General features: G+C 41.5%; 1 long non-coding RNA gene across 1 annotated transcript; it reads left to right on the top strand.

Annotated features, from left to right (window-relative positions):
• The first annotated feature begins 109 nt into the window (after nt 1-109).
• Nucleotides 110-16,170, top strand: LOC125720412 (uncharacterized). The gene is made up of 3 exons (XR_007385443.1): nt 110-168; nt 820-937; nt 14,933-16,170. It is a non-coding gene; the product is annotated as an uncharacterized LOC125720412 (long non-coding RNA).
• Nucleotides 16,171-23,774: the final 7,604 nt, after the last annotated feature.

Raw genomic sequence — 23,774 nt, 5'->3', positions numbered from 1 at the left:
CCATTACCCGGAAGAGAGGGCTACTGCGGCCATCGATTGGTCAGACGCTACAGGGGGCGAGGTGGCCAATTGCAGATGGGGGTGGGGGCAAATACTGACGCCTCTTCACCCAGGGCGGAGGAAGTCATTTTGAAGTAACCGGCCCGTAATTAACACTTTTCATTTGAGGTAGGCCTACAAAAGCTGTATAATGAATTTACTGCAGTCATTTAACTGCCTACGTTTATTATAATGTGGCTTGAACAAGAACTAAATAGAACAGATTCTTCTATTTGAGACATAGTGAGGAATAACCTCAGTTGGTAAACAATGCTGTGACATTGATTTGGTTATATGTTATATGTCTGGGCTTTTTTGCGTTTTACTTTTTTCGTTGCAAAGCATGTTATTCATTTTGCTTTTACATTATGAAATATTTTGCCACGATTCACTATAATGGTTTGTAATATTAAAACGATTCTAGTTCTTGCACTTATAGATACAGCAGTTATCGTCGTAAAATCGATCTTTTTGAACTTTTCCCTATTTTTAACTCCGTTAGAGTGACACAAAAATGTATTTAAAAGGTATACTACACACACACTATATATTTTTTTCAAGCGAACTTGTAATGAAGCTTCTAATCAGAAGTCTTCTGATTATCTGATTATTATTATTGTTGTTGTTTTTATGTGTAGTTTCAGCAATATCCCACATTAGCTTTATTTACGGCCAGCATACAGCGAGTGAGCCTGTTAACTGGATTTTTGAATAGTGATGTGGGGACTTATTACAGCGGATGACGACCCCCGAGCACGACGCTCTCCCTGTCACTTGCAGGTATTATCTCTGGCTGTCATTCTACCGCAGGATGTGAAACACAGTCCGCTACTGTCCAGCAGCAGTCGGCGGACGTGTCGCGACAGGAATCGGGCGCATCGGGACCGCATGTCGCAAGGTACATGAATGACAGTAAGATAACGTACATATCGTGTACTCTCCTTTAGTTACATGTTGACAAAACAGATACCACAGAACAAACAAGGACATAGATAAATGTAAAATCCTAAAATCAGGATTAAAATCTTAATTCTTAATTAAAAACTTTTTTTTTTTACAAAACCAAATTAAAAACGTGGACAATCAAACGTATACCTCGTTTGTAAAGTGCATAGGCCTATATATAACGTGTGCTCCTCCCATGCTAATTATTTGAATGCAAGATAATAGTTGTATTATTCCCGCGGTACAAATTACTATAGGCGTCTGATAACAGGAAATTAATATTATACTAAGCCAGCAATTTGTGCAAGTACGTGGATTAGTGAGTGGTGACGCCGGAAAATCTAAAGCAAACCTGACCGAAAGCGGAGACACTTCACGCAAAACTTAACGTATAGTCGGTGTTGGTTTATAGTAAAATAAGGGAGCGGAGAGGATCCTTGATCTGCCGCGTCCATGCTGACTGCTAGCGGCCGTTTCCATTTGTCTCTGTGGATTTTGGAACCAGATCTTCAGCTGCCGTACTGTGAGGTGCAGCACCTGCTCCTTTGGAGCTGCTCGGGGTTCCGCTTAGCGTCAGACGTAAACTCGGGCTGGAAGACCTGACTGCTGCTGTACACCGTGCGGGGTTGTTTCTCTTTCTTGCGGGTCAGGTTCAGATCTGTTGGCTGGTGTTCATCAGACGGTAGCAGGTCATCCTCCCCATTGTTATCTTACAACCTCTCCTCGGATTTCTCATCCGTTTCGGTTCAGTTCATTGGTTCAGAAGTAACTGAGGAATCTGGGTCTCTGGTTGCTGGGGAATTACAAAATGGTAACCCCGGACCCAACATGAAACGTTGATAATAGTTATAAGCTGGGTCTTTATTAATATAATGTTAATAAGATGTAAATAACTTGCGTGGTCATTATATGGTACTTCAAATATTCGTAAAACATAAAGTTTAATTGTGAGGATGATCAATGGGGAATTGATTGCCTGTCTAGACGCAAAACAATTTCATATTATGCTAAACATTGTAATGGAGCATGTTATGCATTGTTGTAAAGGCAGTGATACGTGAAGCTGCTGTAAATTGTCCCCGTTAATCATAATTAATTAACCCGAGGCTGAGAGGAGAGTAGTTCAGTGACATTGATGTAACGATGTAACTTAACCCGAAGCTGTGCTTATACTATATCAGTCTAAACCGACGCAATGTGTGGCAGCAATCGCTGCGTTTCGGAAGGAAGTTATGAAGAATCAAATGATTATTACGTCTAGGTTTTACTTTATCTTATCAATTGGTCTAACGAATAAACAACCACTGTGGGTTAAACTACCCCGAAACTAGTTTATTTAAGTCTCTTGACCGGACATTTTACTGCAATACCACAGCTCCTGCGGATGTTTGAAATGACACCGTGATCTGCGTCGTTTTTTGTCTTCACTTCTCCTGTAACGGAATAGATTCTCAATAAAAACGAAGAAATCCGCACAGCTTTTATATTTTGCCTTTCTATTGATATAACAGATATGTTCTTTCCAAGTTCCAATACGTCCCATTTCAAGTCCCTTTCGTCTCAGGCTATGTGTCTGGGATTCTCTGATCAGTCATTTTAGTTCCTGGGGACTGAGAGACCCCGTCAGAAAAACAAATCTTTATCTGGGTCAGTTGTGAAGCCATCGAAATACAGGCTGCGGCTCCTACTGAGTAAATGGAAAGATTTTAAATGTAGTATCTTCTACCGGTTTTCCGTTCTTGTCAGTGCAACTGTGTGTGCCATCTTAAATTTCTCATCTGGAAAAGCTTTACACGTTAAGCATGCAAGATGTAAAATATTTAATTTGCGGAAAATGTGAGCGTGGTATGTTCTTTGGTTCTACTGCTGCATTACGGCAGTTTCCATAAATTAATTTATTAAAGCAAAGCATGGTTTTGTTGGGCGATTCTTATACTACGTGTATTAAACGCATAACAAAAGTATTTTTTTATTATACTACAGCAATAAACCCCATAATTATTTCTTAAATATGCAACTGTTAATCCCACCATACCAATCCGGGTTTGACGGTCGGAAGGTTAAATAGATATGCTATTTACATACAGATTTAGTCGTTAATTTTCAAAACTTCCGGTAATAATTCCTTATATATATTTTTTTCACGTAAATGTGGAAATACAGCTGATAAATACAGAATTTATAAAATAAGACTAATGCTTTTTGACCCTCGTATGTTTTGTTTTATGAATGTACTTAAATATTACAAAATTCACTTGTGAATCGGTTTAACAGATTTGCACCCAGCAAGATCTGGAAAGTGAATCGGTTAATCTGGCACGTCTACTTTTTGAAAACACAATACAGAGTTATTTTCTCACGGTAAAAAACAACAACAAGTAAATAAGCCACATCGAGGTCAAAGATTCCTATCAATTTAATTATCTTCGGCTAAAGCGCCAAAATATCCAAAGATATTATTTTCGGGTCAGGTTTTTAGTTATATGTGTAGAAAGATTTGGCGAAATCCTCCGTCTGCTGATCTGCGCACACAAGCTATATAATTATTCACGCATGAACGTATTATGTGTAGAAATAGTAGCTATATAACGCAGTAGGAAGAGTTTTAAAAAAAATCTACATCGATTGATGCAGTCGAAAGTAGACCTACATGTGAATGTAAAATGTACGCGTAAATACAAAGTTAATATTCCTTATTTTTAGTAATAAACAATACACAAATGAATAGTCTGACAAAGTCCATTTTCCGTTAGTTTCTGAGCTTCCTCAATATATGGGTTGTATAAAATAGTGATTGTACTGTCGTTTTGCATAATAATAATAATAATAATAATAATAATAATACGCCAAATATCCCGATCAAGAATGTGTTTCAATATCCTAGATCCAAAGTGAAAATTAAAATTACATTATAGCGGTTATATTAAAGACTCCCCTTGAAAGAAGTACATTGTTTTTTTCCCATTTTGGTACTAACTTAAGTACTTAAATCAATTTAATTGATTCCGTATCATATATAAATCCTGATATTTGTCTCTGCAATGATCCAGAGCAGAAGGAAACAGGTCGTGTGATATCTGTTGAGGCACTGAAACGCACTATTATACATTTTTCACCACGTTCGTTCTGGACTATAACTGAGATTGTTATATAAAAGAACAACAACGACAACACGTGGGCGCGTTCCAGCTTGGCGTGGCTGCACGAGCCACCCTGCCAGTCACCTTCAGGTCCGTCTTGCTCGCTTGTGAGGGGGGTCACTTAGATCATAGCGCCACCCTCCTAATCCCGACTCAAACAACGCTCGATCTCCTTCCAGACACGTTAACCCGCTGATCTTCACGTGCTGTGGCGCGACCTTTACACCGCCTTCCGGAGTCCGCAGCGGTAAACAGCCTTGTGCTTTCACGGATGGGGCCTCGGCCATCTTTACACGGAGACAGGGGTATGAATGGAGAAGCTTTTTTAGCTGCCGTCTTAGGAGATGCTTAATGAAACCCTATTAATCTAAGCGCTTTTTGTTTAAGTTGATATCCATGTTGGAATCCATTTTATTATATCTTTGCAATATTTAAAATCATGGATAGTTTCTGAATTACTCCCATTTGTATGTAGATGTGTATTTCTAAAACAATTTTGTGTGAAATTTTAGAGTATGGTAACTCCAGACGGCTGGAGGTATGTTGTGAATAATCAGGTAGGCAAGCTTTTTGACTTGAGGGCCCTCTGGCGGTGATTGAGATGAAGTGCGCATATGTTGTTTGCGAGTCATTTGCGAATTTCATACTGCCACATCTGATCGACTTACTTGTTCCTCCCCTTAAGATCGAACACGATGGCATAATGTTTCAACTCTTCACAACAAAAAGGCACACACAGATCAATAGCATTAATAATTTATATTGATTATTGCAATTATATAAAAATAACCCGGACTTAAGTATATTTGAATATATTATTCTTGAGAGGCACGTCCGTTTTGTTCTTCTGTACATCTTGTTTTGTTTTTTTCTTCATAATTCCTTTACGTCGTAGATTTTGCACGGGACAATCAGAATTTTTAATTATTATGCCATGTTTCACTGCTTACTTATGCAGAATACATCAGTCTCCCTTAACATAAGGCGAGTCTGAAAAACTTGTTTTGATCGTATTAATAATTTATCCTCAGTAATAACTTTGTGTTCTTGTGTTCCATCGTTATTAGCATTAGCGGGGGGGACTAACGTTCCCAGACAGACTTTGTGACGCCGGTGCTGCAGAGGCTACGGTGTTCGGTAAAGTGAACATTAATTGTAGGTTAGATCCGTCAGCATCTCGAGGCCTGAAATCGTCTTCAGGGTTCAATACGTGGTTTGCAGTAGACTCGGAAGATGGAGATGTTCCACTCATTAAACGTCTTAAAAGACGCGTGGGTGCAGCGAGTGCAGATCTTCCTAAATGGACGCACGTCATCAGTTCTGAACGCCGGTTTAACCTCCCAGACCTGATGGCTCTGAAATATCATTGCATTTGACTAGCATTTACTCTGCTTGTGTTCCCTGGATTTGCGATGCATGCTACCAACCGCGTGAAACAAAAATTCACAAGCAGCCATGAGAAACTGCACAGTTCAAATAGCAGTGTCTATTATATAAGCTTAGCGTTGCAGACAGAATGTAAAACTACAACTGAAAATGCCGATTTAAACAAACAAATCCATCCATCCATCCATCCATCCATCCATCCATCCATCCACATTTTGACTGTTTATCCACAATGTGGTCCTAGGTGGCCCGTAGCCGGTACCAGGCAGCACAAGGCTGGGGAAACGCTAAATTAAATGTACAATTAAATTAAACTAATGTATATATTCTAACAGTATATTCTTATTTAGTTTATCAAATCTGAAATCTATGTGTGCGACTATTATACACATCATAAATGAATTTAATACATTTTATAAATAAACTATATGGACAAAAAGTAATTTCCTTCTCTGGACGCCCCATCTTCGCATAAAAGTATGGGAATTTGAATCATAAGGATGTATAGAGCCATTCTACACTCTGAGGCTCAACATACACATTAGCGGGCACGTATTTCGTATTAAAAAATCGTATATTGCAATGTTATTGCTTAGAAACTTCATATCATTAGGCCTATCCAAAGCACGTCTCACTTAGGCTAACTTTTGCGTAAATCTACCTTGAGATTCATTAGCGACATCACTTTGAAATTTCACTCATGACAGGGAGAAAGGGGATATATTCTTCTAAGAAGTGAAAATTGAAAATGATCATATGGAGAGAAAATGTTTAAATACGTGCGTGTAGACCTAGCCTATGCGTATAGACTGCCTCAAAATAAATAGGACTTCAGACAACGTAACGTCAGTCAGTCTGTTAAATGTTGCCCCTGCCGATCTGAGTGCGCCGGCTGGTAATGTTGGTTTTTTTCTCCGTGATGGGTATTCATGGCCGCATAAGGGGGAAGTGATTGTCAAATTATCTTGTTAGGTGTCTAAACCTATTACTTAAAGCAAGATATACTTGATGGTTTTACGTGTAGGCTTCGGTTATTGGGAAACGAATCGTGGGGCTCATTTAACATTATAGCTTCGTTTGCCAAAAGTGTAATTTTCGGAGTTCCCGTTTGATTTATGAGGCCATTAAATCACAAAGAGTTTACCGTAACTGGTGAAGTAAGACGTGAGATTATTTTATTGACTCTAAGTGTCTTCGATCCCTGGGCTTTTAGAGCTAAGTTTTGAGTAGGAGCAGTAGTCCGATTGTGGTCTGACATTTTCAGTCAGACTGCGATAAATTACTCATAAATTCAAAACCCCAAATTCAACGTTTGCTCCACTCCACTTAAGTTTCTCCCGTAGAAGAAAGACTTGTTAGCAGCAATTAACTTTGCTATTTTTTGTAAATATTTGCTCAAAATAAACGAAATATAGTAGGCAGAAGGTTTACACTCATGAAAGGGCAGTTCGGGCACCAGTGCATGTGAACCCTATTTAGAAATACAATTAGCCCGCGTTTCAAACACGTTAATGCAATTCTACACGCGGTGCTTTTCCCTCTAAATTACTCATAATGTTTAGTCACATTAAACAACAGTTTGCTGAGTGTTATTTAATTGTTTCCAGAGCAATAAAACATCAAACGCTCTGCCATTATGACTATTAACGCCTGAGAGTGATTAAATCCAGTAAAGAGTCCAATAACGATAACCGGTCCCAATTTAAGGCAGACAAAGTCGTATTAGACCCTAATTGTTGCACACACACACACACACACACACACACACACACACACACACACACACATATATATATATATATATATATATATATATATATATATATATATATATATATATATATATATATATATATATATATATATATATATATATATGTGTGTGTGTGGATTGTGTTTATATTACATTGTGGGGAAAATTTTATTCCCCACTAAGATCTGTGACTGCAATCGAAAACTAAAACTGTCAAAAGTTTCGTATTTTATTTGGTTACTTATGGTTAGAAAGAAAATGGATTTTGGATTGTGATCTCTGAAATCTTTAAATACTGTTAAGTTCTTGAGAACGGCAGTCGTGTTATGGTGCCGAAAAGTGCTTTTTTGTCAACTTCAGTTCATCAGGATTTTTTTGTACCTCCAATAACACGCCACAACATTTGCAGGAGGAGGTAATACTTCCGGACAAGGCTACTGTTTTTGTCGATTTCTCCGTTAGAGGGCGCCAATTACTGAATAATGGGATTTGGGTCCATTTTCGGGTGGCATAGAGAGCGCCGAAGCAATTGTCTATTGTTTCTGTGTAATGGTGTGTAGAAATAACACGGATTTTTTTTTGAAAGCACGAGGAAGTGAGGAAAACCCCAAGTACCATTTTGCTGTCGTATGCAGTGTTGATCCTCTATCATTTGCTCTGCTGGATCAGTAGGCAGGAGGTGTGGACAATGATGGGCTCCTGTATATTATACACGATATTTTGCTTACTTTAACAACTAAACACATTTATTTTTCCAAAAATGATAAAACCACATACTGTACATATAGTGAGTTGCATATAACCTTTCCACAGCCCGTATCATTAATATAGGAAGTAACATAAGAAAAATTCTCTTCTCTATTCCCTGTTTAATCGATCGCTCTCTTCGTCAGTTCTCTTCATGTCAGGTAGATGGTGCTGTTATATTACCTATATTCCTTCCATCCATCTTCAAACCGTCGATCTTGCCCAGGGTCGCAGGGTAAATCTAATATTCAATAGATTAATTAAATATTAACGTGAACAAATATGGTCAACCCTGGCCAGAGGTTGGATATTGATTAAGTTCTGCCCAGAAAAGTATTTGGGTTGAAGATTTAAATACCTACAGGGCAACTGAGAGCAAGATGGATGTCCTTAATAACAGGTGATAATTGGTGAAAAGTTGTATCAGATACACTTTTGAAGGTATTCATGCAGGGGTGCAGCTGATTAACTTGAACCCCATCGCAGCTTGTACAATGATGAACATTGTGTTAGACCCAGATGAATGTAGAGTCTTGTCAGACTATATTATGCAGTGCAATTACTTCCTTATACAACCTATATACAGGCTTTGATGTGTCCCTTATTAAATTGGTTTAATTACTGCAGAATTTAATGAATCTGCATAGTTTTATGTGGTGATGACAGGAAGCTTCGGAACCCAAAATATGTGGGATTTATTGTGTGCTGTCAATCACTGGCTGTGAACCAATAAAATAACAGGAATGAAGAGGGTTAAGCCAATGAGGGACTGACTATTGACTGTATAGTTTAATTTCCTTCATTACCAGATGTGCACTGTTCAAAAAGTTCCACATGTCCGAGGATGTCCAAACGCTAACAGCCAGCCACTTAATTGTTGCTGCGTTAAATTGTGATATAATGGCTAGACCTTACGGAGCATGTGGAGATGAAGCCATTCATTAATCAGGCCCTTAAGGATGCTGTCGACATGCCGGCGATGCCGTGAGGAATTAAGCCGCCTTCCCATCATATATCCAACAGCCGAGAGGGAGGCACTCACCGAAACATCAACGGCTCGTTTCAGTCCTGCCAGCTCCGCTGCGCTCCCGAGCGATACGGAGGCGTCGGTTCGCATTAAAGCTGCCGGGCGTGACGCGCGTATCGTGGCGCGAGCTGCCGGTGCTGTAGCGGCCCTGGCACGCGGCCCGGCCAGTAAGGGTGCAACGCTGCCCCCTACAGTCAGATGGAGAACAACCCGTGGGAGTCGAAGCAGCGGGACCCTGACAGTGAAAATAAATACATCATCTCATTATATACTTGAAAAGCCGAGATTTCTGCTCCCAAAGAGGTCGTATTGGAGCACATTGGAAGTTGGCCTGAGTTGTCTCTACAGAGAGGATGACTAAGTAATCAACTCTCACCCTCTGCATGTCCTGCGAGCGACACAATCTAAACCTGGTATCATCACACATAATAGTGTATATCTTATGTGCAATAAGATGGGTAATATTCCCATGAAGCTCAGCAGGCCCTCTGATTCTGACCAAGATAAATGGCTAGAAGATGGATGGATGGAACACCCTCATAACTAATTCCTTGAGTTATTGTGTTTATCTTTTGATTCGATCCTTGAAGCGTCGTTGTTTTTTTTTTTTAAATTACTCTTTCTTGGCTGAAACATTCTCATGGAAAGGAACCAAACTGCTGCAAACTGATTAACATTGAATAAAATTTACAGGCACACAAACTAGCGCTGCAAGATGTGGATGTATTGACTTCGTGTCAGGCTGTATAGACAGAGTAAGTGTGTTTCTGTCAGATCTCTCAGTACTGTTTTCTGCTGCCCAGAATTTATATAACAGTTGCTTGTCTGATACAATATCAACTATCATGCAACCACTGACCTGCTCTGTCTTCATCTTATATTTATTAATTATGGACTCCTGTCAGTCGTAAATATTCATATTTTTGCACTTGCTGTGTAGGAACGTAGTCTCCATGGTGTTTTTGATTTGAATAGGCCTCCTGTTAGGTTCTTACCATGTTTCATGATATCCTCTATAACTCTTATTCCTGTGCTGTGCTAACTAGGTGAAGGTTGTGGGTTTGAATCCCAGGGAGCACACAAATATTGTGATCCTCCCCTCTACTGTAAGTCACTGTGGATGACAGTGTCAGATAAATGACTCTGTTGCTGTCTTTCACCTGCTACTATACTGTCAGGAAAAACAGAGGACCACTTTGTACCTTTCCTTGTTACTCGGGCTCTATGTACCCTAGGTGTAGGTTAATGTAGCTTTTAATATAATGTAAGGTATAGCAATGGACTCTGAGGAACAATTCCAAGGGTAGAAACGGCTTATGTGTATCCCCAGTGGTACAAAAATGTTCCTTAGAGTCCATTTCTGTATCTTAAAAGGTAGATACACCCTTGAGGGTATAGCCCCAGTGACAGACAGAGGTACAAACTGGTGCTCTTCTTTCTGACAGCGTAGTCACCCATTTGAACTTCAGCTTGCCAGCCCTTATCCCTAGTAAGTTCCTTGTCTACTTGTGTTACTGGTCTCACTTCTGTGTCACGTTGGCTAAATAAGCTAGCGCTGGGTGCTTACACATTCACTTCCTGTAACTGAGTCAACCGGTCAGGACGGTGGGAGGAAACCGGACCACTCAGGAGCCGCGAGGCCAGTGTGCCACCCCTGCAAGGTGAAAGCTCTTGATGAGACGCAGCATGAAGGTCCAGTTTACATCAAAACACATTTAAGAGAATAACCATAATCAAACGGGATGGCTTATTATAAAAGGCACGGAAATGAAACACAACAGCAGTCACTTGACATTTTAGCAGGACTTGACGTGATCCATTATAGCTCACACCAAGCACTTATCACCGTTACTCTGAAATGTAATTATGTTAAAATGTTTTATTGGTCACATGGTACAAAAATATGACTGAATCACAGCGGCTCCATCATCGGAGGGCTCCAAGGTGAGGCGTCTCTGCTAGAAACTTTGATTTGCACAGTGCAAGCAAGCTTCTCATTAGGCGGGACCACTCACGTCTTCAGCAACGGCTGAAACGTACAAATTATTCTGAATTATTCTATGCCTTCTGATTTCCTGTCAGCAGGAAGCCGTACGTGTCACATGTGATCGGTGCTCGTGAACCCGGGTGCTGAAAATGCCATTTTGACTTGTGCCTGACAGTCTTTTGAATTATGCAGGGGGGAGCTAAAAATGAAGCACTGAGATGAATATGATGTCACAGTGGTGCTTTTTGTGGGGGGGGGGGGGGGAGGACACCAGGATGGAAATCCTCACTGGAATTTCTGCATCCTTGCACTGGGTGTCCAACCTTTTTTACAATGAGAGCTACTTTTACAAAGAAAATAATCTACCGGGTGGTTGGGGGGGGGGGGGGGGGGGGGTTGAATCGACAACCGCTGATATACGTTTTTTCACTCGGCTTTCTTGTGTTTAATGTGGTACCAAGACAAGGGTCAACCATCTCTGTAGCCGGACAGTTTAATGCGTTTGTCACGACACAAAGGACGATGAACTAGATGGCAGGCATTGTGGCAAAACAAACGGGTGTTTACTGAGGTCACTGGACATAAACTGGACAAAAACAAGATCACAGGGGATAAAAATGGGAGAAGTGGAGCAAGGAAGGGCACAGGCAACACAAGGGTTCAACGTCAATGACTGGACTGGGAAACATAGGACTGGAAAGCATATATATATATATATATATATATATATATATGAGACTAATGAGGGAGCTAACGAGAGGCAGCTGGGAGTGATTAATATGAGGGTTAGGAACAAGAGATAAGTCAAACAAGTAACAGGCGTGGCTTATTAGGGTCACGCTAGAGAGGAGGCAGGAGAATCAGGTGGACATGGCAGGGACAGTATTATTTGTAAATGTATTTCCATTCCAGCTCAGCCTTGACTGAAAATTTTGATTGAACGTTTGGCACCGCTCACATCGCATGAAAGGGAAATGCTTTAAAATCAAGGTATTTCTCCGTTGTGTTAAATTACACTTTTGTTCGTGCTGCGGCCCTGCCGCCGAGAGGCTTGATTAATACCGGAAAGTTCCAGGAGTGATACATACCAAGGCTTGCTCAGGGCTCAGCCTTATTGCACCATGTTGTCTGTTTGTATCAGTGTTTGTTATTTGTTTTGTTTTGTAATCTGCTCATTCAGTTTTCGTCTGCAAATTACCGTGGTTGGAATCCCCCGAGGCACCACCAGACATCCACACTAGAGTGTTCCTCCTGCATAGATCATTTCAGAACCTTCCATCCAGTCAACAGCCCCATCTCGAGCAATGGACTTAGGGATTCAGCCAGTCTGGTTCAGTGTTCTTTGTGTCTGTTAAATCTGACAACAAAAATCCAGTTTAAATCTTCTCAGAGTCTGCTTTGTGATGGTTTTTCCCCTAAAATTAATAACACATTTTATCGTTGTCAGCCAATAAAGGCCATATTGTTCATATTCCTTCAAGCAATTTGTAATGTGAAAAAGAAAACATTTATAAATGAAACATCTTTGACTTTTAGTTTTACTGGCACAATGTGACAATCGCAGTTCCAGGGCCAAGATGGGTGTGTCGTATTTTGCTTACAATCGGCAAATGTATATACTTTTTGAAGGTTCTTTGCTGTCAACAACTGACAGTTATAATATTGGGGAGAAACGCAAAATAAAGTTCAGCTCGAAATTCTCAACAAAAGAAAACAGTAAGAGAACAGACACACAAATTGTCGCAGTGACAAATTTGTAATGAGCTGCAGAATGTCAATTGAAGAAACGCTTTCAAAGCTTGATTGCTGAATAGGCCACGTTTCACACGGAACGTTATAATTTATGGACTGGGAGAGGGCGCTGAACGGCTCCCGCGCAGCGCTGTGATTCATCCACGCGGGCACTGTTGACTGGGGGGACACTTTGGTGTGCAGCCGCTTCACAATTACTGTCGACCACCCACACCTGTGACTCCACGCTGACATCGCCAGCATCTACCTTTGTGCCAAACCGGCTGTGTGGGTGAAGGAGTACTGTTAAGAACAAAGAACGGCAATTGTTCCATTACTGTGGAAAATAATCGGAATATACATTATCCCCGGAGAACTGATGTTTATTATTCAGTTTGACGTTCTACATGCAGTACCAGTCGAAAGTTGTTTTTCGTTTGTTATTTTATTTTCGCTATATTATTTATTCACCTTATAGACAAAGGCCACAAGGAAGTAAGGTAGTACATATACAATACTGCAATGGCCAATAGGAATGTTCAACATCTCGAAATTTTCTCAAATTTTAGACTCTTTAAAGCATCTCCCTTATACTTGAATGACATCGTTGCAGACTCTCTGCATTCATTCAGTTATCTTCACAGATGTAATCACATGGAAAGCTTCCCCAGCAGTCTTGAAGGAATTTCCATATGGTTTGGGCACAGCTTTGCTCTTTCTCTTTAATTCAGTTACTACCAAATCTGTATAAGATGAATCGTTGCATGTAAAGTTAAGCAAAACAAAAAATATATATTTCTATATGTACATCAGGGGTGGCATGGTGGTGCAGTGGTTAGTACTGTTGCTTTACACCTCTGGGACCCGAGTCTCCGCCTGAGTCACATGGGTGCGGAGTTTGCATGTTTTCCCCATGTCGTTGTGGGGTTTCCTCCGGGTACTCCGGTTTCCCCCCACAGTCTAAAAACATGCTGAGGCTGGTTGGAGTTACTAAATTGCCCGTAGGTGTGCATGTGTGAGTGAATGGTGTGTGAGTGTGCCCAGCGATGGGCTGGCCCCCCATCCTGGGTTGTTCCCTGCCTCGTGCCCATTGCTTTCGGGATAGGGTTAGGGTTAGGCTCCGGACCCCCCGCAATGGGTATATGTACATCAGCAGGACTTAATAAAATGCTAATCCTATTAGCATAATTTGGTTCCACTTTACAACAAGGCTCCCTTTTGCTACTTGTAAATGGTAGTAACTCATTAATAAAAAGAAACTTGTGTTATAACTTGTTTAAAATTGTCTATTAATAAGCTGGAAAGTTCAGGTCCAGAGAGTACAAATCCAGACCAAGATTTTGTTTCAACCAAGCAGCTGAGAACTCGGTGACTGTGACTCGATGCTCAACTGGATGGCTGAAATAAAATCTTGGTGTGGATTTGTACTTTCTCAACCTGAACTTTCCACCTTCGGAGATGAGATAAGAGAGAAGTGGATCAGAACAGACGGTAGCATGCACAGAAACACTTCAAAGAGGGTGCTTGGCATCCTGTGATACATAAATCATATTTTGCCATTAGCAGATTTTTTAATGCCTATGAATTCTGCTTTTGTCATTCCAATGAACATAAGCATTAAATGTTTACAACAGTTTTTGGAGCTTTAAACCAAATCTTACCGGATTAAAAATGAGTTTGAGCATTTAGATAGCTGAGTAGATGTCTTCTGGGCAATACTGTACAGCAGGGGTCACCAGCTTTGCTCCTGGAGAGCTACTCACCTGCAGAGCTTAGTTGCAGCCCTCATTTAACACACCTGGCACAGATAATCAAGACCTCCAGTAATATCTCAGTACTGGAGCTAACTTAAGCTTCAACATAGCTGGATCTGATATGTATTAAACTCATTAAACACCTAATTAATGGTTAAACACATAAATGTGTAGCACAGCCCAACCTTATTCACTGGCGTGTGGCTCAGTGGGCTAGAATGCTGTGTCTATGATCAGAAGGTTGTTGGTTTAAATCCTGGAGACCGGCAAAATGATGTCACCAATGGGCCCCTGAGAGAGGCTCTTAACCTAGGTACTCCCTCACCCTGCTTTCTCAAATAACATGGATTGCATTCGTTGAATGGCTTTTAAAAGAATAAACTGAAAAGGACAAATAACTCTTTTCTATGAATATTTTCTTAGGGAGAACGAGCAGAGAAGAAACGCATGAAAAAAAATCAAGGGACCCCAGAGGAAGACAAGAGAGCCCCTTCAGGACGAGTCGGCCAAAGGGGCTCCCCGGCCAATGAGAGCGCGCTCACACCTCCTCCATCTAGGCCCCTCTCCACATGACCCAGTTGCTAGGAGACCTCAGAGGCCATCCTCTGCCATCTGCTGACCTCCTTCAGATCAGAATTAATTGAACAACAAGCATGTCCAAGTGCTGAGCCCGCGTGCTCTAACAGTTGACCAAGCACAAGCCGCACTTCGGCTCGCCTTCATACCCGTAACGGCATAAGGTTCTGCGCCGTACAGCATATTTCGGAATTCTTGCCATAATGCGTCGTTGTCTGTTAATGTATGCGCACTTCCAAGATGACGCGACAGCCCAGCATGGAGATTAGTCACTTCACACCTCCAGGTTCGCAGATTTGAGTCTCGTCCCAGCTCTGTTCGATGTCAGATTTTCTGTGATCCCCGTATGACCTTTCTGGCTTTTTCGTCATACTTTGCTTAATTCCATTATGCCCAGGTATAAACCGACGGCTCCAAAGTGTCATCCCTTAAGCCTGGCATCCTGCGTATCTGTGATCGCTTCGTACTGCCTAGACACCATTGCAGTGAATCACCTGTTCCTAAAGCAGATTGGTCTCTGCAAGCATTAGAGTGTTATGGCTTGTTGGTAACAGCTTTCTGCTGTAATGGATCGCCTCTAGCTTGTCAGCTAGATTAGGAGCACTGGGGCTCTGTGGTGGACTTAGTCCCTGCTCTTCGTCTCTCCAATGTGCACTGTTAATACTCCAGATAGCTATTTGTTCGCCATGTAGGTCATAGATGGACAGAAATTCATAGATGAATAATGGAGTGAAAGACTGAACCAAGTCCTCTCTACTTAATGTCCCTAGAAAAACACTATGGACTTATGTGACCCATCTCCACAAAATGAGTCTTAAGTCACACTGGTAAAAATACACCCATAAGATTCATTTCGTAGTGATGGGTCACATATGTTTAAATCAATTTCCCTTGGTTTTAACTGTCTGCAAATTAAGTGCTCATTGTCAGAAGTAAAAGAATCAGAGAGTGGTCAAACCTATAGTATTTCTGACTTCCAACTTTCCTTTGCGGCTCTAAATAGAAAGAACCATTTATTTTTCATGGGAATTGTCAATCCCAAAGATTTGTGTCTTCTGATATTAAAATATGACTGCTTTTGCTTGGTAAGGCTATATAATCTTTGAATACTTGCTAATTATTTGTATGATTGAGGCAATTTTCAGTTGCGTATTGAATAGTAAACAAAAGTAATTATGACTGTTTCAAGCTGAAAAAATCATCCATCTATCCATCCATTTTCCAAACCACTTGTCCTACTGGGTCGTGGGGGGGTCCGGAGCCTATCCTGGAAGCAATGGGCACGAGGCAGGGAACAACCCAGGATGGGGGGCCAGCCCATCGCAGGGCACACTCACACACCATTCACTCACACATGCGTTCCTACGTGCAATTTAGCAACTCCATCATGCCTCAGCATGTTTTTGGACTGTGGGGGGAAACCGGAGTACCCGGAGGAAACCCCACGACGACATGGGGAGAACATGCAAACTCCGCACACATGTGACCCAGGCGGAGACTCGAACCCGGGTCCCAGAGGTGTGAGGCAACAGTGCTAACCACTGCACCACCATGCCGCACCTTGAAAAAAATCATCATTATTATTATTTTACTTCAATTGATTTCCTGTTTGGGGCGGCACAGTGCTGCAGTGATTAGCACCATCACCTCACACCTCTAGGCCCAGGGTTTAAGTCACCGCCAGGCTCCATGAGTGTGGGGTTTGCATGTTCTCCCCATGTCGTTATGGGGTTCCCCCCCACAGTCGAAAAACATGCTGAGGTCAATTGGAGTCACCAAATTGCCCATAGGTGTGCGAGTGGATGGCGTGTGAGTGAATGGTGTGTGAGTGAATGGCGTGTGAGTGAATGGCGTGTGTGTGAATGGTGTGTGTGTGAATGGCGTGTGTGTGAATGGTGTGTGAGTGAATGGCGTGTGAGTGAATGGCGTGCGAGTGAATGGTGTGTGTGTGAATGGTGTGTGAGTGAATGGTGTGTGTGTGAATGGTGTGTGAGTGAATGGTGTGTGAGTGAATGGTGTGTGTGTGAATGGTGTGTGAGTGAATGGTGTGTGTGTGAATGGTGTGTGTGTGAATGGTGTGTGAGTGAATGGTGTGTGAGTGAATGGTGTGTGTGTGAATGGTGTGTGTGTGGATGGTGTGTGAGTGAATGGGTGTGTGTGTGAATGGTGTGTGTGTGAATGGTGTGTGAGTGAATGGCGTGTGAGTGAATGGCGTGTGTGTGAATGGTGTGTGTGTGAATGGTGTGTGTGTGGATGGTGTGTGTGTGAATGGTGTGTGTGTGAATGGTGTGTGTGTGGATGGTGTGTGTGTGTGCCCTGCTATGGGTTGGCGCCCCATCCTGGGTTATTCCCTGCCCACAGGCTCTGGGCCCCCGCAACCCTGAACAGGATAATCGGTTTCAGAAAATGGATGATTTCCTATTCTAAATTAAGTTACATACTTCTGGTAAAATCATTGAAGTATAAAATTGTTACTATCCAACTAATAGTTATTTGATACTACTTCTTTAGATTTTCTTAATGATTCCCATCCACTGTAACTTGAAGTACACTGGAAAAATAACCAAAAGTCTCTTTTTGCCACAGATCTACAAATTTGAAACTTGAGATCCTTTATTTATATGGCATGGTTTCACAGTGGTTTTAGATAAAAGCTTCACACAATCAAGAACATGCAAATATACATCATTGTTTGATGCACCATACACTGGACACCATAACTATGTTGGTTTTAGGTGCATCAAATGACCACTCAGATCATAGACCTCTGGGTAGTTTTACGGCACCTAAAGTAAGTACAGATGCTCCTCTACCTACAAATGAGATACGTTCCGGATGGCCATTCGTAACTTGAAATGTTCGTAAGTCGTTATTCAACATCATTTTAAGGGTATACGCAAGTCCAAAGAACTAGGATGCTGGGAGTGCGCACGCTACGCTGCTGTGCGGCGGGAGTAGCAGGCAGAAGTCGTACTGGGCGGGATTGGCGCACAGAAAAAAAAAAATTATGTTGCGGACAGGAAACGGGACTTACGCTCCTCTTTGTTTTTATATCTGAAAGTTCGTAAGTAGAAAGTTCATAAGTAGAAGAGTGCCTGTACCTCTTTAAACACATGGAATCTGTACTCTGCTAAACTGTCTCAGGAGGATCAGAATCTTCAAACCGCTACAGTATCTCTGAAACACTCTCCACCTTGACAGACGTGTCGTAGCAGAAGTTTGTGGTGAGTGCCATGAATGTTTAACATCGCAAGATGAATAATACAACAGTTTTAGAGACGGCTATTATGAAATCCGATTGAGTTTCCTCCATTACATTTTCTCTCCTGCACTGGTCAACATAATCTCACCGAGCCCACGCAGGAAAATAATTGCAAACCCCTGCAGCAGAGTGTTAAATATTCTCATTGGTAGCATGGCTTCTTCTCTCAGATGTCTCAACCAAATTTTTCACACCTCCTGTTTCCTAGGTTTTGTCGTTGATGTTTATTTTATAAATTCCATCAAAGATTTCCGCAGCTACGGGGCAAAGTTAAGCATTCTGTGCCGCTGGTTGCCGGCGGACGAGTATTTGCCTGACGGTTGCAACAGGAAGAATCCGAGGCTTCGATCAATGGACTTTAAGCGCTGAAGATCTCAGGACTGTGGGAAGTCGTTCAGATTCCATTTCCGACATCCACATAAGTGTTTCCTGTGGAGAGCAGGTCCTTGGTGTTAATAATGTTCGCAGCAGGTATCAGTCAGCAGGACAGAAGCCTTCTGAGATGATTTATTAAAACTCTTCAGGGAAAGACCAAAATCATACATGTAATAACCTCATAAAACAATAATTATATGTATAAAAAATAATAAGAATTATATGACGGTCTTCACAGCATGTTCCAGAAAAGCCTATCGGAATGCAGAACAGGTCCTGGGAAATTCACATTGTCATGCAAATATATTCCTGCTCCTACACCTGAGAATATATCCACTCATGAAGATCCTTTGCATTGTGACTAAACTGATTAGACGGAGATGGTATTTGTGCTAATGGAGAAGTAATTATTAAAACATTGTAATATATTACATGAGGCACACCCTTCGTATAGCATACGGAAAGTGAACAAACAGTGTAGAACATCATAATTTTTAATATTCAAACGTTTTCCATCCATCATCTGCTTTAGTAGAAAGGCCATCGTTTAAGGTCATCCCAGTTTCCGTCAATTCAGCAGCTGCCTTTTTACTTTGGACTAAATCACATTCGGACGCAGCTAATGTGACTATATCATGCTCTCCTTTGGAGTGTGTCCACTCCACTGCTGGTCTGGCTGCACTGTAGGTAGTACTTCATCGTGTGTCCTGTCACTGGAAGTATTTGCATGTGTTATTGCCCACCTTAATGCTTTCACTAAATCGTTTCTTGCCTTTTATGCCTGCAAAGATTAAAATGAATAATAATTGGATAATTAAAATGTTTGCCATTCTCATGACCACTTCAGAGTTCCTCCGTAAACAATGGGAACGTGTTTATGGTCTCCCTCTGGCTTTGTAGGCTACGATTATGGTAGTTTTGTCTTCATGTCTGTGTGCCTGGCTAGCATCACCCAGAAGGCTAATTGCACTGGTTTGGAAGAGGGGGGCGTCGACACGCTTTGGGGCCACTAATTAGCGCTTTCGGTTTGCCCCGCAAACCATGCTCTCCAGATGTGTTCAACACGCCGCATTAAGTTCGCAATGGGGCGCTTTGGTTTAATCGACGCTAAGCAGTTGTCCCGATTGTCGTTTCCACTTCTAACATCTTTTCCACATCAAAAGGTTTTGCGTCCACGGGCATTAAAACGGTGACGAAAACCAGAGCTGGGCACCGCATCATGTCCAGAATGTGTTTTTGTACAGCGGTGATGGATGTGTTTGCTGTTCTGAGGGGTGTAGCAGTTAGGCACTGCATACAGGAAAAAGCATGTGGTAAAGATTAACGCTATTGGGTTTTGATGTAAATGACTACAAAGGTTCTCACCTCAAAGGGTAACCTCCTGTGAAATATAGGAACCCGAAATGAATGTACGATTACATATGATGATAATAATAATAACAATAACGTTACATTTATATGGTGCCTTTCACAAATCCGAGGTCAATGTACAAGGAGGAGAAGAACACGTCATGCAAGGGAGAGGAATGTTCATTAAACAGGAAAGTTTTAAAGTCAGATTTAAAAGTGGAAAGTGAGGAACAGTCATGGAAAGTTTGAGGAAGTGAATTCCAGAGTCTGGGGACAACGGTAATGAATGACTTGCCACCCAGAGCAAGACGCCTGGTGCCAGGGAGAGTACCGGACCCTGAAACTGATGTGTTGATGATTAAATATTCTTTATTCAAAACATTTATTAAATGAAAGATCCAGGGTTCGTCAGTTTTTGTCGTGTTGTGCATAACAAAATTTCATTAGCGTCTTCCCAAGCGGTAAACAATATACCGCATTATATAATAAGCTATATATGAAAGTGAACAATATATAAAGTGGGTCAAACTACAAATGAAATTATAAAAGGGACAGACTGTAATATAACAACATAAATGTTACGAACACAAGGCTGTTACACATGCATGCTGAGTCAAAGGAATGCTTGTTAGCTTCCACTGTAAATTCTGCCTCAAAATAATGAAGTGATCAAACAAAACCACGTAGTCAATACAAAAAGCTGAGGGATTAATGAATGTGTCTAGACTTTATTTATAACTGGAGTAACGCAGTGAGATTCTCTGACACAAAGTTCTGCGATGCGACTGAAGTAATGACCTTTAATTGTTTTTGTTATTGTTGTGTCACTGTTCCAGGCCGTTCAGGGCCACCATGTCCGGCATGTTAATTTCAACAAAAAAACATTTTCTTTTTCTTCCACTGCTGTTTCCATGGTTATTTTCTTGTTTAATTGAACTGTGGACCAGGAGTAGAGACTGAAATTCAGAAGACTAGATATGGTTACATTACAATTTGGCTCAAGCCGTTTAACATTCCAGGAGCAATTTTGCAGAATTGTTCACTTCTGACTGCAACAACATTGCAATATAATTGATTTTGGGGAATGTGTTTTATCTTTGGTGCAGCACTCAGCTGATTTTAACTTCTATCCATTTATTAAATTTCCATTATGACATAGTTCTTAAGGGACTGACGCAGTGGCCGCAGAACAGCATTGTTCTTGTCCTTGCAGAAAAGAAAATGGATGCGACAATGGTAAAAGGAATGCCGTCTGCATAATTAGCATTATAATTCACAAGATTATTCATATTTAACTACAGAAAAATCTATAAAATTTGACAATTAACTAAGCCTGCCAGGAAGGCAGGAGGAGTGCTGTGTTGCCATGCCAACCCTTCTAAAAAAAAAAAAGTTAGCAAAAAAAAATGATGAACAAGGTCAACAGGGAAAAAGAGTAAAATACAGATGAACTGGTAGACCGGTTATCTATGGATTATCCCCAAGGTCGCTGGTTTGCATACTAGACCAGAGGCTAATTTTCTTCTCCCTGGAACAAACACACACCAGACAGGTTCCTGAATAAGTCACAAATACCCCAGGGAATCTACATCAGCATGGGGGGCTACTGCTGAAAATACTGTATCAGTCAGAACAAAAACAAAGGAAGTGTTTATTCAAGCTCCATGGTGGCTGAACTATGATGTTCAGTTAAATTAAATGCAATTAAATGGAATTCACGTTGATTAAATTCAAGTGCGTTATCGCGAGGAACCGTAAAGTGCACAGTCTTACGAAAGCGTGATAAAGGACACGTTCAGTTTGCCATGCAGAGCGAGCAGGTTATTTATGTAAATGAATGTTTATCGTGGCAAATTGACACTTTGAAAGGAAAACTAGGCAGCCCTGTTTACACAATATAATAGAATCGGAAAAAAACCAAAAACACCCAACGACTGAAAAACAAGAATATTAGGGCCTTCTCCTGTGGATTCTTAGTCTGTATTCTCACCAGGAGAATATCTTTCCTCTAAAGAGTGTAGCATTGTGGGAAATATCTGTGCAAACCAATCTGATTAAACGTGGGTTTTCTGCAATGAAAGGAAGTTATAATCAATTTTTCCCTCAGAATCCATCCGTCCATTTTCCAAACCGCTTTTCCTACTGGGTTGCGGGGGGTCCGGAGCCTATCCCGGAAGCTATGTGCACGAGGCAGGGAACAACCCAGGACGGGGGGCCAGCCCATGACAGGGCACCCCCCCGAATGCAATTTGTAAAATTTAACACTGCAGGGCACTGAGAGCCAATACGACCATACTGTTCCACCTATATAAATCAATGTCATTGTAGTGTTCTTACTGAAGACCATTGAGATGGTCACAGAAGGCTCTTCTGACGAAGATGACGAGGAACAATCCATTGTTGCTTTCACTCTAAAGCGTAATCATTTGCATGCTAATAATATTTAAGAAAAACGTGCATATTTCTTATAAATATCAATGTAAATGGGCAAGTCCACAGAGAAACCCATCAAATACTAAGACCATGTAATGACCAGCCCTTCTCTTCCACACTGTCCTGTGCTTTGCACTTGCTGTGAAAACCCTCCGCGTGTCACTTCCTGTTTCTATGTCGCGCCGTGGTCCTGGGGTAATGGCACTTTTTGTGACTGTATATGGATGGCATGACAATAATGACAATTTGACATGAATTGCTGTACAGGGGAGCGATAAAGCGAAAAAGTTGGGCCCCTGAGTGACTGGGACCGTAAAAATTTTTGAAGAAATCTGGATCGGTCTGGGTGCTCAGTATAATGTGCTATTGAGGCACAAAATATGCAACGGCACCTCTGCTCCTGTGTATCACCCAAGGCACGGATTGACGTGTTGGGTTAGGTTAGGGTTAGGATTAGGTTAGGGTTAGGATTAGGTTAGGATTAGGATTAGGTTAGGGTTAGGATTAGGTTGGGTTAGGAGGACAGCAGAGAAAAGTGGACAGGCCGTCGCTACAGACTGAGAATGGCAAAGGGGCAGAGCTGACTGGCATTTCTGCTCAAGCTGACAGTGAAGCACTGACCGATTCTGAATCACCAAGGACTCACATTCCTGTCTTCGTGTCAGTTTACTGGCTTCTATCATAATGCCTCAACGAGCCAAGCTATTAATTTGAAAATTTATGCAAAACTGACTATGGGTTTAGGCTATGCATAGTCCTTTATTTTCATGCACTCATTTCATGTACTGACAATTATGTCAAAAAGAAGAGTACAAAGTAATGAAAATAGACTGACTGCACACCACGTCAAGCTCGGTATTCCATGTGTGTGGTTCTGTGTTAAGATGTCTTGTCCTCTCCACATCCTGTGTCCTGTTTGGCTTTGCCTCTCAGTATGTGGCAGAGCTCAAAAGAAACAAGATTCCATTTCCAGGACGCCGGTAGCAGCTCAGTACCTAACCCTGGCTCACCAAGACCACAGACGCCTTCCAATTTCTGAGAGGCGTAAGTAGATCCCAGTCCTTGGAATCAGGTCCCTATTCTTCTCCCATGAAAGACAGGAAAGATGATGATGATCTGCGTCTGGTTTCCTACCTCCCTCCTCGCACTTGGGGCGTAAATTAGGCAAAGCGTTCACTCCGTCTCCCAGGTGCCTGCAGGGATGAAGAGATGAGCCTGATTTGTGTCAGCGCTGGGATGCCAAACAAAGAAATCCGCTCGTTACGACTC

This window comes from Brienomyrus brachyistius, chromosome 25, assembly GCF_023856365.1.
Source record: "Brienomyrus brachyistius isolate T26 chromosome 25, BBRACH_0.4, whole genome shotgun sequence".
NCBI lineage: Eukaryota > Metazoa > Chordata > Actinopteri > Osteoglossiformes > Mormyridae > Brienomyrus > Brienomyrus brachyistius.
This window is presented reverse-complemented; position numbering and strand designations above follow the sequence as displayed.